This window comes from Micropterus dolomieu, linkage group LG18 (genome assembly GCF_021292245.1).
Source record: "Micropterus dolomieu isolate WLL.071019.BEF.003 ecotype Adirondacks linkage group LG18, ASM2129224v1, whole genome shotgun sequence".
NCBI lineage: Eukaryota > Metazoa > Chordata > Actinopteri > Centrarchiformes > Centrarchidae > Micropterus > Micropterus dolomieu.
The window spans coordinates 8,331,146-8,347,436 of record NC_060167.1 but is presented as its reverse complement, the minus strand read 5'-3'; the positions used below and the strand labels follow the sequence as shown (position 1 = coordinate 8,347,436).

Below are 16,291 nucleotides of genomic sequence, written 5' to 3'. Positions count from 1 at the left end.
AATTATTCATGTGTAGGTGTTGAGACTGAGACTTTATTAGTATCAGAACAGTGCACATGTGTGCCGACACAAACTCCATCAAAAGTCTCTACAGCTGTTAGAGCGGACTGACAGCTGATCCGGCTGTGATCAGCTGCCACTGTCATCACAAACTGACGTCGCTTCATGTGACGCTTTGGAGGAAAGGACGTCTCATGTTTCTAGAAACATATTTCCTTGTTCCTTTTCTCCTTGCTTGGTTTCCTCTCTCCATGCATCCCCGGTGGGCGGGACTAAGACGCAAGGAAAAGATGCAAGTGAGGGAAACACGGATGCAATTAAGAGACTTGAGAAGCACCGTGTTTCACAGTAAACCCACCAGTATACTCCATCAGAACGGCTCATCGGAGGGTCAAATAGCTTCGGAAACCCCCACATACACCTGTCATAACAGACAACAGTTTCTTTTCTAGTATAACCTGGCTTTAAGGCCTGGTTCTGCTCAGGCAGCAGCTCTCACTAAGGCTGAGTATCATTTAAAATGTTTTGATGCTAGTGCCAATACAGTACCAGACCTTCTGCCATGATAACGCAAATCAATTTTAGCAATCAAAATTATACCTTATTCAATACCTTACTTTGAGAAATTTGAAAAAAAATTTTTACTTCATATAACAAGCCAACGTTTTTTAAATGTTAAATTGTGTCTAAATGGTCAAATTTATGCTCAGTGTACCAGATAAAGACACATTTCAGTTACAGTTAAGACCTGCAGGTGTTTACTGCAGCCTGCAACACACCAAATCAACATGCCCTGAGGGGCAATTTGTTGTACAGAGAGCAGTGACTACACAATCATCAGACAGACAATACACAATAAATATAATACAAAAATCACACTGAGTTTTTTAAAAAGGCCAGTGGAATCAGAGAAAAATTTGTTCTTAAATCTACCGGTCCTGCATCTTGGCAGGCTGTATCTGTGGCCAGACGGAAGCAGCATGAAGTCCTTGAACAGGGGTGGGGCTAGGATCAGCCAGGACTTACTGGGCTTTTCTTTAAAGTCCTAACTTTGTACAGATGAAGAAGGTCATTCAAGATCATCACTGCAATTTTGCTACACACTTTGACGATACCCTGCAGTATCCATTTCTGAGGGTAAGTGACCCGTACCAGCCGACAAAGGAGAATGTGAGCACTGATTCAACAAAACATTTTCATGAAAGTATCGTCAACATTAAAACTTTGAAGGTTATGAACTATGTACAGAAAGCTGTTGTGTTTTGACAGACAGAAGAGACAATAAAGGTTCTTTCAGCCAGTTGGTACTGCTGCATTTGCCCTCCATTTTGTGCAATTTGATTGATCCTACTAACAACCTGTACCATGTGCTACACGTTGCTATTATCAAACTACTGCTCTAAAACTTATTGTAGTTTAAAATTGAGAGAATGGCTGATTTTTGTTTGTCCACTGCTGGTGAAGAGGTGTATAATTCATTGAACTCAGATACCAGCAAAATCATTCACGTATTGTTTTCCTCAGTGTGGTTTCTGTGGTGTGATGCGGCAGAAATGTGAAAAAAGTCAACTCTCATCAACTAGCTGTCTGAACTTTCCCTTCACTACTTTACAGTCATGTTGATTACTTCCCTTTGCATTTGAATTAAACAGCCATATAAAAATTCTGACTTTCGAAGCAAATATGTGGTTTTAGGCAATACAAGTACATCTGAATTAATCTGAAGAGTTTTGAATGTGGACAATGTGCTGGCTTTTGAATTCGTCACAGTTTTATTGGTCTGATATAAGGGAATTTATTGCAACAATTTAACTGCCACTGCAGCATTACACTGATGTGGTGACGCCGTATGCACATAATAATCAGCGCAGTGCACCAAGAAAGATGTAGTTGGTTTGTTTCGAAAAGAGGAACTGACTTTTGATTTATGATTTCTGCTTTGGTTCTAGACAAAGGACGCCAAACTATGGGTGTGATCACTGAAACTCCCGATATAAAAACAAAAATATTTCCATGACCTGCCACTGACAGACTGATCTGTGGGGTGTCCACTGTAATATATGAAGGTGGTCCAAGTCCTGGTCTTACCCTGGGCATGGGCTCTGGTGTGCAGTGATGGGGAGGGGGGGGCACAGGGCACCACGGGCTGCTGGGAGCGCACGCCGGCCCCGGGGGGAGGCGGCGCCAGACCGAAAAACCACCTCGCAAATCCTCCAATCAGAGTGCTCCAATCCACCGCCGGCTGCACAGAGGCCAAACCAGGATAGGGGGTGGGGGGGCAGAGTTGGGTGTTCAGGAGAAGCAGGGTGTCAGTTAGGCAGGGTCACTGCTTCCTGTAGAGAGAGGAGATGACACCATGTTAAGTGTTATAGTTTAATTGTTAATTGATTTTTTAGACACTTACAGAAACATCAGGCTCAAACAGTACATAGAGGGGAACTCAAGTGGGTGATAGCTCTCAGTGGGTTTGTTACTATGAGTGACCCACTACACTTATTCACTGGATCCATTGTTAGTATAAACATATTGATGAGTGTTGTTATTTTAAAGTTATTTTTTTAAATAAATGTTTAGTTGAGGTTTTTTCAACAGCTGTGGTGGAGTTGGGAGTAACAACCACCTAAGCCTACATTCACATGACTAGGTTTTGTTTTAAAACACAGACCTACGTTTGCACCTCCCGTCCAGACTAAAATGACCATTCAAAACACTTAAAACAGAGAAAATCGAAAACCCCAATTTCGTTTTAAAACTCTAGGGTAGCGTTTTAGTGCAGACAGGCGAAAATGGAGAACTTTTAAAACGATGACACTGAAGCTCACATTGAGCTTCCTGATTGTTCCTGATCGTTTTGGTATTCTTATTAAAATATGTTGTACTGTGCAAATAATAAGTATACACTTGTACTGTGCATTTGCTTTCCAACGACTCAAGTCTGTGTTCCGCCGCCACAGTCACTTTGGACTCCAGTTCTACCTTGTTGTCAGTCCTTGAAAAGAATCCCTGGTGTGGTTCTCCGTCTGTAGTAGTGCTTTATTCTTTCACTAAATCGTCTGCAACTGCGGACTAGACAATCTGCTTTATGTTTACATTGGCACGCGCATGCCCAGTGTACATGACAGAGATCCTTTTTATTATAAATAATCTTTAATAATCTACAGAAACGTAGCAGTGTGGATGTAGCCTGAGAAGACACATCCTTCAGCACATTGTGATTTACAACAGTTATGATCTGACCAGCCAGCTTAACACAAACACAATTTTCTGGGCATTTTGCCACAAACAGTTGACATTATATGTTTCACCACGTCAGTTTCAACCAGACTGTGTCCCTCTCTCACACACACACACACACACACACACACACACACTTTGATTCTCTACATAGCTCAATGAGTAGGGCAATGCAGCAGCACTGCCAGGGTGAGAAAAGACTACCTGTATATGTATCTTGCTCAACTGCTTCTAATGATGTGGACAATTCACAGAGGAATAAATTTTACTCTTTTTAAGTTTGTGTTTAGAGAGCCACTCCTAAACAATAGGGAAGCACCAAAATTAATGAATGAAAATCTTGGCCGAAGCCGAATATAATGAAAAAATGCGCTGAATACTGAACACCAAACAACTACATTCACATTTTTTCCATATATTTTGCCAATTATTTTTTTACCATTGCATAAATTAAATAGTCAAAATGTGCATTTTACTCAGTGTTTCACACAGGATTTAGAGAGACTATGGTTGGTGAGTCATTGGCCCAAGAGAGTCCGTAAAGTACGTGTCCCTTTTCCTTTTAATGGACACGTAATATGTTTTATACTTTCTGTGAATATAATACAATTAATCTTATTTTCATCCTGTATAGACACCTTATTTTGAAAACAGGACGTTGTCACATGTGTATCCTTGCACTAAATTCATCAAGTCCGACCCAATTTGACAAATAATGCTGTATGTGGTTCTCGTATCACGTAACATGAATACTTCACAGCCTCTCTTCTGGTAGGACTCTTATACTGCAACAAATGTCTTTGTAAAGAGAGAAAATGACAAAGTCGCTAACCTGCCTGTCAGCTCGCACCGGTCTGTTTAAGTGGACCTAACGTTACCATAAAGGTTTGAATACATGTGCACTCCAAATGTAGGTGTGGCTAGCTTAATCGCCTTCTCACAATCGAGTGAGAAAAACACTCAAAGCAGGTCAGACCATTTGTTGCCTTTTCTAACGGTCTGCCATAGATGGAGTGGATGTGCTAGGACACAATTCAGCAGAACAGTGTCTGGAAACGGTGATTTTTACACTTTAAAATGCTTCCACACTGCCGACATGTCAACGTAATTGTTGGTAATATTGAATCGGTCTTTTGACTTATTAGGCTGAACACCAAAAGTGCTTTTTCCTGCTTTTTGCTATTATCGGCCAGACATTCGGCGCATCCCTACTAAACAAGGAAACGTATTAATCAATTTAAGTATGGAAAAATTAAAAATCCTAACGGTTTTAACTGTCAACTTCCTGTCAACACACAAAACAACGGTTTAAAGATACAGTCCATGGTTTTGTTGTAGCACTCCCAGACACCCTCCAAGCTCTCGGCTCATTATTTGAAACTCTACTGTTTTGAATTTTAAAACATCCTCCTCTGTAATCTCAGAGGATATTTTGTGATTCAGAATTTATTCTCCAATAAGCATTCATCACACGCTTTCACAAATATAATGAGCAACAGAATTAAATCAATGCCTATCTGTTGCTGAGTAACATCTGAAATAAAAAAACAACACAATTATAAAATGATTAGCATTTGAAACATTGACACTGGAGACGCTATCAATGGAGTACAACACCTGATTTTTCTTTTGCAATTACCACATCAAACAGTGAAAGACACCATATAAATGTAATAGAGATTGTCCCTAAAACAATGTGAATTTATTTCTGAGAATGTATAAAAATGTATTAGGTTTATCATTCAGTGTACTCAAGAGATGACACAGTAAAAAATATCCCAATTGGTTGGCTAAGGGTTCCTGAAAATTATATGATCTGGTTTAATGCTGTGTCCATTCTATAATTAATTTTGTAATACTTTTATAATGAGAAAGTAGCATGAGAAGTATAGTTATAAAGTATACTAGGGACAGTCTGCATTAAAATTTAGTTTAACTCATCATTAACCTCCTAAAAGCCTGTTACTGCTTTTACGTAAACAGTGATTAACAAAGACACACATTACATTACATTTACATTTACTCATCTGGCACACGCTTTTATCCAAAGCCACTGACATTTGAGGAACAACAGGCAAGCATCAACAGAGCATCAAATACAGATCTACAACTGACAGTATATGTGCAATCAATACAAGATCATTGTAGGGGATAGAAGAAGAGCACATGGCGTGCATGTTGGAGGTTAGGAGTTAGAGGTGTTATAAGAGGAAGTGTTCTCGGAAGAGATGAGTTTTCAAGAGCTTCTTGAAGTTAGAGAGGCACACCCTTGATCTGATGGCGTGTGGTAGCTCATTCCACCTCTAAAAAAAAAGAAATACAGTTGCTACCTGGTGTATTAGTGGTCTAAGAACGACACCACAGACACTGCAGTATATGGTCAAAAGTATGTGGACACCCCAGTCCAGCTTCTTCGGTGTACCTTTGGTCTGGGTGTGTTTCTCCTGGTTTGGTCCCCTTTGTTTTACTTAAATTAAATCTTAATGCTACAGCATAAAATGATAATTTAGTTGGCAGGATTTTTTCGACTTTGTGTCAACAGTTTGGTAAACCCATTCCTGTTTCGACATGACGATCAACAGATAAATGCCCATGTTTCTGGAAACATATTGAACTTTCACATATGGATGAAATGTTCAGGTGTCCACATACTTTTGACTAGATTTTGCCTGTCCTTTCTCAAAACCTGCCTCTATCACCTCCCATCCCAACATGCACCTCAAAGCTGCCCCAATATGACTCATCATCACCAGCCTCTGATGACATAAGAAGAAAGGACAAGAGAAGAAGAAGAATGGAAGAAATAAGAGAACAAAGACGACAAAGCAGATTGGAAGAGATGAGCAGGCCCATTAATGACGTCACAGCCTGCTTGTGTGTGTTTCTGCAGGCATCATCTGGTCAGTGTCAGGGCTGTAGTGAGACATGAAGCTCACTAAATGCACCCTCCATACGTAACACTTCAGACAAGCTGAGACATTTTTCCAAACACAGCTTAATGCACCATGTAAAGTGATAAACAGATATTCATTTTGAATTATACTCAGCTGAGAAACGCAGATTATGTCAAATTCATGTGGTCCTTAAAATTATAATCCTTAAATTGTCAGTCCTGGTTGGCGTTGACTGTGCTTGCCGCTGGTTACAACAGGTATGTTTCAATAATGCAGTTACCGGAGTCTTACTGGAAAGGCAGCGTTTCCCTAAGAAATCGGCTTTTAAGTCCAAACCTTAAAATAACTTCAACTGAATGCAGACTAAACTGTATTTATTTCCTGATTTTAGATGGACTTTAGGCTGCCAACTTTACACCTGACAAGGGACCATGTATGAAAACTAGCCTTTTGGTAATTCTGGCAGATTTACAGGAATGTTTATTAATATGCAATGCCCCTGAGAAATAAACTAAATGAAAAAAGTGTATGTAATTGGTTCTTATCAAGCGAACATCAGCCAGTTATTTTCTTTGTCTCACATCCTCACCTGATTGTGATTAAAATTTTCGTCTTGGCTTTTCACAACTTTAAAAACCCATAAAAACTCACTAAATATGCGTATGTTGCTGTGTGATGTAGCATGTCTGCTTGTTTTCCCTTGGGGTTAATAAGCCTAATATTTCTTCGAGCATTAGCAGAGGCGGGGCGCTACTTTGTCAGAATTGCAACAGGAGACAAGAAACTGGTGGATCAGTTTAGAATAAACTGAGGACTGAGAAGATCCCTCGCCTAATGTTGTTTTCATGTTGGGTTAGATGTTTCAGACATTTTTTAAGTAAAAATACCAAACGTAGTCATATGAAAGTTCTAAATATCTTTGGGTTTTGGACTGTTGATCGTACAAAACAAGCTATATGAATTTTGTTACTTTGGGCTCTGAGAAATTGCGATTGGCATTTTCACAATTTGTTGATATTTTATCGCGTATATGATGATTAATTTAGAAAATAACTGCTGGATAAATCAGTAATGAAAATAATCATTAGAGCTAGTGTGTATATGCAATTTATTTTGCAAAGAAACATGGACCCCACCAGTAACAAAACCTACTACAGAATATAAAGAGGTAATAACGTCATGCAAATACTGTGTAATGAATGGCTGCATTCCACAAGAAAGGCGAAAGACGTGTCCCACAAACCAGAGGCACGCTGCCTTGTGACAGGACAAAAACAAGACCTTGTTTTTAAACAACAAGATGAAAATGTTAGTTAAAACTGCTTTTCAGTGTCCAGTAAAACATTTTTTATTGTGATTTTATTAATGAGTGTGATAACTGACTGCTTGTTTGATAGAACCTCAGTTCTCTGTTTGATTTGGACACCTTTTCTTTTCTACGAGTGAGATGCTTACATGGTGAGCAGCAAGCACAAGACGCTTCCTTGAAAACCTTAAAAACCTCAAACCTCCAACATTTCATCAAGGTAAGAAGTGCTCTGCTGTTCCTGCTGTACAAAAACATGCCCGCCGGGCCAACACCACAGACTCTCATATTTAGTCGCGATTTAAACAGTCTGATCTCAAGTCACGATCCAAGCTTGACCAAGCATGAGCCCCAGATGCAGGCTGGAGAGCGTACACACGCAGTAAACAGTGTTTCCCATGAGCAATGGATTCTAAAGTTAGCCCTAAACAGTAAACATCGGGTCACATCTGTTCTGGGATCAGTGAAATCACCCTGATGATCCATGACTTCTAACATTCCACTGCACTCAACAACACCAACACAAACACAGTCTATCCAACGCTTAAAAGATAAAATGAACACGTTTGTTGTCCGGCTGTACACGCACACATTCAGGATGTGCCAAGAGATTATTAATAAATAAAACTGATCTTGACTAACCCTTATATGGTTGATATTTTATTGCTAAAAATGCTTTAATCCTAACTGAAGTGTTAGAATCCATTGTATTCATTTAATCTGCTGTCATTTTGTAAATGTAGATAATAGAGTCTAGACCACAAAGTTTGTTTTTATTTAAAACACAAAAACGGACATATTTTCTTCACTTCCAATAATAATTAATAATCTAAAATACAATAAGATAAAGTGATATCTAATACTGAAAATAATAAAACATTAGACCACAATTTACACTACTTCAGACACTGAAACCTTTCCAACATTTCAACAGTTATCAAAATAGCACTTTTTAACCATGCTAGCTGCATGGCTCCAGGGAAGGCGATGCTGTTGTGTCAGTCAGTCCAACATTTTTTAAATATCTCAACACAACTATTGGATTGGACCTTTATGGTCCCCAAACAATGGGCAGGTCTTAGTTTTCACTAATTCTGTAAAATATTTCATTATCTACTTGAATGGATTGGCACAGACCTTTGGTACAGACATTCATGGTTCCCAGAGGATGACTTTAAATTTAATCCCCTTTCATCTAGTGCCACCATCTGGCCAACATTTAATTTTGTCTGCAAACCCTTTTATATTCTCATCAACCTCAGCTGTATATTGTATTTAGTGTGAATTAGCAAATATAAGCATGCTAACACACCAAGCTAAGATGGTGAACATGGTAAACATTATACCTGCTAAAAATCAACATGTTCACATTATCATGAACAAGTTAGCATGCTGATGTTAGCATTTAGCTCAAAGCAACTGTTGACTTGTAATGTTCCTTTGTACATTTGAAGTGAATGGTATTGGTGGTAAAGTAATTAGCAATTACGCATTAATGCTGCTCTCCTCAGTAATGTCCAAATAAAGAAAATACTTGTAGACTCGTGTTGATTCAGTGGTCTTAACTTTATAGGAGGTCGTTTTACTGGATGGAGCACATTATTTTGTTTTTTCAATTGAATTTTTGATGCATTATCAGCAGTTTTGTATGACGGACAAATAGGGTTCTGAGTTCCTTTTCGTCATTAATAATACAAGAGGAAGTGCAGATATTCAGAGAAGAGGTGGAGCTTTCAGACAGTAAGGCAGATATGAGGACTTGCAACGCCACCTAAAAGCATGTTTCACATCTTAGTCATTTAAAAATGTCTGCAGGTCTTCCTCATTGTTTATGCAAGTATCTCATAATACTGGTTGGTGAAAGTACCTCTGATGTGACGTCTGTTGTTTCTAACATCTGCATACCCTGTTTTAAAGAGAATACAGAGCTTTAATGACACAAGCACATCTGAAAAAAAAGAAGTCTTGCACATTTGTGACACATTTGTGGGGTGGCGGTCGTCCTACGTGCATGTGTTCGCTCACAAACTTCACTCGATGGCATCGTCTATCAGCCCAACCCTAGTGACTTTAATCTCTGAATTTGTTTTCTCTTAACTTTCTTTAAGCCTATTATGGCCTTAATACGCCATTGTAATTTTGTACCGAGTATTCAGTAGGCTTGTTCCGATTAGCGACTGGATTGCTCATCGACGATTGAAGGAATGATCAGCTATTGTTTTTTCATGTACCGATATTAAGGCGAATTTAAGTAACTCACTATCAGAACTGAGATGACATAAAAACAGTCTCTAGAGTCTACACCCCCTCCTCCCCACGCGGCGCCACAGTTAATTCTGTGGCATTGTACTGCGCATTTACAGATGTTTCTGGTAGTTTCTCTTAAAGCTAATAAGCCTGTTCATTCCATGCTGGCATTTCACTGACTTGCTGCAATGTAACACCGCCCCCCATCAGATCGCCAATCGGCGATCTCAAGTAGCCATGATCAGACGATATGAAAAGAGAAGATTGTCCAACCCTAGTATTCAGTGAACAGCTGGCCCTCTGCATGGTGGTCTTGTCTCTGTTAATGCATCTATATGCGTCTCCGTTGATTCCTGGCACACAGACAACAGGTGTGTGTTTCCAGCAGGCAGCTTTACGCAGTGTGATGCAGGCGGTTGAGAATCGGTTGGTAGAGGGCAACGTCAAGGACATCCTCCTCCTGTTTCTTTCATCCCTCTCAAAACTCCTCCCCTCACCTCCTATCCCCTCTTTTTATCTCCTCCCCTCTTCCAATCCTTCTGTCTCATAGGGCGGGGCTATATTGAATATTATTTTATATATTTATGACTGGCCTTTGGTGGTTTTATCAAGATATTTACTCACAGGGAAACTCTTCATACTGTGGATTCAATTATATTTTAAATTAAATGAAAATTATTTCACACCATGATTGCCATGGATTTCATTAAGACTTTGTATCACAGCTATTTGAAACTACAAAGGGCTTTAGCTCCCGAGCTAGAAGCGACCAAAGTTTCTCCAAAACATCAAAAGTTTTAGTTGTTGGAGGTTTCAAGAAAAGTATAGCGCCATCACCAGTGTATGGTATAAACTAAATTTTCTATTTGGTAGTTTAAATTGCATGTACATTGGACTTTTTCTCATGTCAGTAACACATAAAATCAAACATTACACATGCAGTTTGTTTGTAGCCTGTGTATTATGGGTGATGGCTGCTTTCGTATTGCATTGTCTTGTTCGCTTTGTAAAATGATTTTTTTGTCGATTTGACAAGATCAGTGATTTGGAGCTGCGAACTGGTACCGGTCCATGAAGTGTTGGCTACCGGTCCACCTCCTCCACCTCATGCCAGTGTGAGCACAACATGTCAGACTTGATTTTAGGAATAACTTGAGTTCAGCAGTCTTCCCGGCATAATTTTTTCTGTGCATCAAATCTGAGTGTGCCACCGTCTGTCTATCAGACTAGGAAGCATTGAAGAAGCTCACAGTCCAAACAAACAAACAGACAAACAACAAAGTCTCTAATCATCCCCCTGTGTCCTGCCAGGTGTGGTGAATTACCTGAGCAGCCAGCCAATCAGCTTAGAGGCTCTGTGTGAGCAGAGCTTACATCATCAACCATCACTGGGACAAAGCAGTGGGCTCATTAGAGCTCTACGACACCGTCAGACTGATTAAGCTGCTATTTCTGAAAGTCTGTGTGTGTGTGAGAGAGAGAGGGAATCCTCCTGTCCTTCAATAAGTCAGAGATAGAGCCAATTAAGGAATTCCAGGAGTATGTAAGAGTAGTTTGTTGTTAAGGATGTTTACGCAACATTGACTGTTTTTGAAGAATTCATTAACATAAAAATCACACCATAATATCAAACAACTTTTATGAATGTATCCTAAACCGAGCACTTACAGGGTAATTTCTTCAGTGCATTTTAATCGAAAACCTTTATATAAAATTCTTCATCCAGTGATGTCCTGATCAAGTTTTTTGGACCTGATCTGAGTCTTTTAACATCGAGTCAGATCCGATTCTTATTTACCTAAATGTGATTACAAATGTATCTGACACATTGAAACAACAGCTGTAAACTATAAAATCTGACATACATTATTTCTACGAGCTACTTGATTCAAATACTGAAGGTTCTGGTTCAAAACTTTTGAACTGATGATCTTAAATTATTGATATGATATGAATGAACGATAATGAGGATTATGTCTTTACTGTATGATTATACAGTAAAGACAGAATCTGTCTTCTTTGATCTGCTTTATTTTAGTCGATATCAATCCATTAAAATATGCACCGATTGGCTCTGATACCTCTCTTTATGCTTAGGATATCTCTAGCTTTATGTAACTGGCTTTTTATTCAATTAATCAAGTAATTGTTTAGTTAGTATTAGGGCTGGGCACGTTAACACGTTATCATCGCGTTATTATCACCTTAACACATTAATTAATTAACGTTGACAATTATTTTATCGCACGTTAAAGCAATTTTTATTATTATTATTTTGAAAGTCTGTTACTCACTGGCTCTGAATACACATACAGTCAAACCATGGGTCACAGGATTGGCAGGATGTTGATCAACCTGCAAATCACGCACCAAAACAAGCTGCGGAGGGAGGCTTCGGCAGACTATGCTGGATGCAGCATGTGGGAGAAGTAGATAAACAAAAGCAAGACAGGTGATCAAATGCCATAGCGAAGTGGATAGCTACACACTGCATGCTGATTAGTACTGGAGAAGATATCGGTTTTAGGAATAATCTTAAAATCACAACGTAGTTGCTTGGCCCCGTAGGGTCGCTCTGCACTCTGGTGATCAGAAAGGGAGACAAGCGCTCCGCGAGTAAATGGCAGGCGCTCTATGGAGAGTAACCATGGCAACGGCTTCTGCCTATTTAACTTAAGTTAAAATTATACATAACTTTAGTTAAGAGTCCTACATCTAGTTTTGCGGGGATGCTCTGCCATGCGAATTCCCTCCTGTTGATGTCGTATTTAGTAAACAGTAAAAGATTCTGGAAACTCACAAACAGCGAGGATCAGTCCCTCTTCCAATGATCTATGCTGCACGTCGCATTCAAAAAGTTCAAGACAATTCAACTTCGGCAGCGGTCGGGCGCGTGAGGCGACCACTTCACCTCCCTCTAACATGGACACTTGCTACTGAACAGACTGTTTATGCTGCTCCCTGATAAAAGAAAAATGTTTCTGCTGATACCTGTTCAGAAAAATAAACAAGAAAACAGATTTATTTAACAAGTTGCTCCAAAGGTGCCTATTATGATGTTATGATCATGGTTCTGGACTCTGGATGGTAACTTGTTTTAACCAGCTAGATAAAAGATAGCTTAATGCCCTGGCAGTGGCAAATAGCTTTGGTTTTATACTACTATTTGATTTGTTTACATTAATGTTTAAGTTGAGTTTTACAAGAAATATTTTATTGCTACTGTGTAAAGGGAATACTGCTGGTAAAAAGCACCTTCTTTGTTTAAGGTGTTTGCAAACCACATGTTACAGAACTTTTGTGTATAGCAGTACATTTAAATTAAAAGTGCGCAATACACTACTTTAGAATTCATTAATCAATTTTGCTCATAACTATGTGAATAATCGCGGAAAATCATGCAATATATTGCGATTCAAAATTTTAATCGATGCCCAGCACTACTTAATATAATATTCAAACTAATGACAAATGACCAACCCCAATGTGATGTTTCAAACTTGCAAAGGTTTGAAAAGGTGTTTTTCATCTGTTAAACACTCATCTCATTTCAGCGGACAGTTGACCAAATATGATTACAATCAACAAAGACGCCTGTTTTTACCTGCATTTAAATCATCTGAGGTCAACCACATTGTTATGCAGGTACAAACACAAGACACAACAACGGCCAGGGAGGGACACATTAACACATCAACATCCCTCCCCCAACATTAGAGGCGTGTAGACTAAGCCTATCTGTGGTTTCCGATTTGTGAGAGTTTAAACAAAACTGCAAAATGTTGGATGTGGTGCAAAATAAAAGTTTTGAAAATATGGTGGCGCGTTGTGTCAGAGGTAAATATGTAATAAGAATAATAGCTCAGGCTTTCTGAAAATGTGGTCCCCTGAACAATATAGTTGAATAGCCTCGGCAGTACAACATTCATCTGACATGCTGCATGACAGCATTTAGCTGTGTTAGTCACTACATAATTAACCAAATTTACATCAGAGGGGTCAGTGCCTGCTGCTTCATTAATTAAGCTGGCCAGATTAAACCATCCTCAAAGGGGAAAGAACCACTTTTAGCTGCAGTGTATCTAGGGGTTCATGAGTGATGGTAAGATGAGGCCGACAAGCACATCAGTGTAGTAGCATCAGCTATAATGCAGCTGCTGTACTGGACTAACACACACTGGAGGACTAATACATCCCACCTGGCCTGAGAACACCTTGGGAGCTGGAGGACAAAGATGAGGAGGACAGGGAGGTCTTTGTTTAGCGTCCCGATAACCCAATAACAATTCAACAGACAGGAACACAAAGTGCTTCCTGTCTGTTGTAATGAGGTATTACCGTATATTATACAAAGAAGTGATGTGCGTAACAATAATAAAAAATAATAAAAACAACAAACTTTAAACTTGAAAAAAAAACAATGATTTTAAATTTATCATTTATCTAACATTTTTGGCCATATCGCCCAGCCCTAATTTATAACTGTTTATTTTACTACCTTTTCAGTTTTTCATCCATTTCCGTGTATATATTTATATGCACACCTGTCTACCACTTGTTCTGATTATGTATTTATTTTACAACATTACTGCACAACCTGTTTACATTCCAGATTATACATTTAATATTACTCACCTGTCTACCACAGTACTGTATTGTATTTTAAATTATATTATATTCCTATATTTCAGCTGTTGTGCTATTTTATGTCTTAGATTCTACTTAGATTTTGTTCCACATACATGATTTTCTTAAATACATATGTATTTAAACATATTAGTGTTGGAAGGAGCCTGAGATCTAAGAATTCAATTGCCAATGACTGCTTCATAGTAATTGTTGTGTATTTGTATGCATGCATGTTAATGCTAGATGTACATGGAAGATACAACTACTGCACAAAATCACTGTTAAACCAGCTATCCATTTCAACATTTTAGCTGAGCACATATTTAAAAATAATTTCATAACATAATAATCAACCTTGAAAGCTGTCATTTCATGCCATTACCTGTCGTGGTTTTGTTCTTGATGGTAAATTGTGCGCTTCCAGACTGACAAGTCAGTGTTCAAGATAAATCCCAGAATTCAATACACAAGAGCAAGAGCGAAGACGCCATCATGATGTTTGAACTTATGTGTGTTATTGTATTGTTATTGAGTAGTTGCATTAGTGAAGCGTAGCATAACCTGGCTAAATTACGCTAAATAAGGGCTGGAGGTAGCTACTGCTGACACACAGACGCAGACACACACACACACACACACACACACACACATACACATCAGAACATAAAACACACGTTTGTTTCTCTATCTAGTCCCTACCCTAGCACAATTGTAACCCTAAAACCAAGTCTTCGGTACTTTTAGAACCTATTTTCACATATTTTGGTGTCAAAATGACTAGTAGGTACAAAAGTTTTGGAATCTATGAAGAAGATGGCTTCAGCCGGCAGCCACGAACCGGCTGCAGTGACTGCAACATATTCCTTTGGGGCAATTGTGCCTGTTAAAATTACGTCCAAGTGTTTCTTTTTGCTCAGACTGTTATACCAGTTTGTTGTTTTCAATGAAGAAATATAAAGCGCAATTTATACTTCTGCGTCAAATCGATGGCGTAGCCTCTGTGTAGCCCCGTACCCAAAGCCGTTGCCTATGGCGTAACCAGACGTGCACCCCCTCAAAAATGCTGCGCCTCAAAAACGCCCGCTAGCGCTCCCTGCTGGACGTTTTCAGTAGAGCAGCTGGCGTTTTCAGCTGGCAAAAAACGCTTTGGTGGGCACGGGCCCTAAGTCTCACTCAAGGACAATTCTCAAGGCAAGTTGTTGCAGCAAGACGACGGGTAAACCTGTCAGAGTTGAAGAGAAGAGTTTGTTGTGTTGGAGTAACTTTAGGATATAAAGTATTGCTAGCAGTTCCTCTATGTAAACACCAAACTCCTCTCCCTCTTTTCCACTGGCGTTTCTTGCAAAACTCGCCTCTCAAGAGTCTTCAGAATAAGAATTGTCCATGAGTGAAACTTCTGTTTCTGGTTAAAAACAAAGGGTGTTACTTGTAGGGATGCTTTCCATGATGTTGTCAGACACATTTTTCAACAGTCCTTGTAAACAGAAGCACATTTAGTGGACGTAATTTTTACGGGTGCAATTGCCTCGAAAGAATACATTGCAGCTGCCAGCTGAAGCCAACAACTGCACGAACTCCAAAACTTTTTGTACCTACTAGTCATTTCAACACCAAAATATGTATAAAAAAAATAGGACCCAGGTTTAAAAATACCAAAATTATCCTTTAATCCTCAAAAAGCAGTCATTCCCCGTGGGGACCTCATTGTTTGTCCCCACAGTGACACTAGTCCCCATGGGTTAGTATAAATGAGGTCCCCACGGGGAGTGACACTTGTTCCCATGGGGGATTAGCGCTCCATTTTTTTAATTCTCACAGAGCAGGCTAACTAAAACAGCAAGTTATTATTACCAACTATTTGTTTTTAACTGTGTTATGTCTTGGCTAGTAGACCCTAGTGCAGGACTAAGAGAATGAGGAGTTAGATAAAAGAGGAATATTTACTACAGGGTTTGAGCCGAGGAAAAGTGGAAGATTAAGT

General features: G+C 39.1%; 1 protein-coding gene across 5 annotated transcripts in view; it reads right to left on the bottom strand.

Annotated features, from left to right (window-relative positions):
* The window catches only part of ip6k1 (inositol hexakisphosphate kinase 1), a 44,714-nt gene that overhangs the window by 20,304 nt on the left and 8,119 nt on the right, over positions 1–16,291 (bottom strand). For 4 of the 5 annotated variants that reach the window (XR_006829111.1, XM_046076202.1, XM_046076199.1 and 1 more), the window contains exon 2: positions 2,089–2,333. The gene's annotated coding sequence lies outside the window, so the exon portion shown is untranslated. Of the gene's footprint in view, positions 1–2,088; positions 2,334–9,301; positions 9,323–16,291 lie in introns of those variants that run through there. The other variant, XM_046076201.1, reaches the window with a different exon arrangement.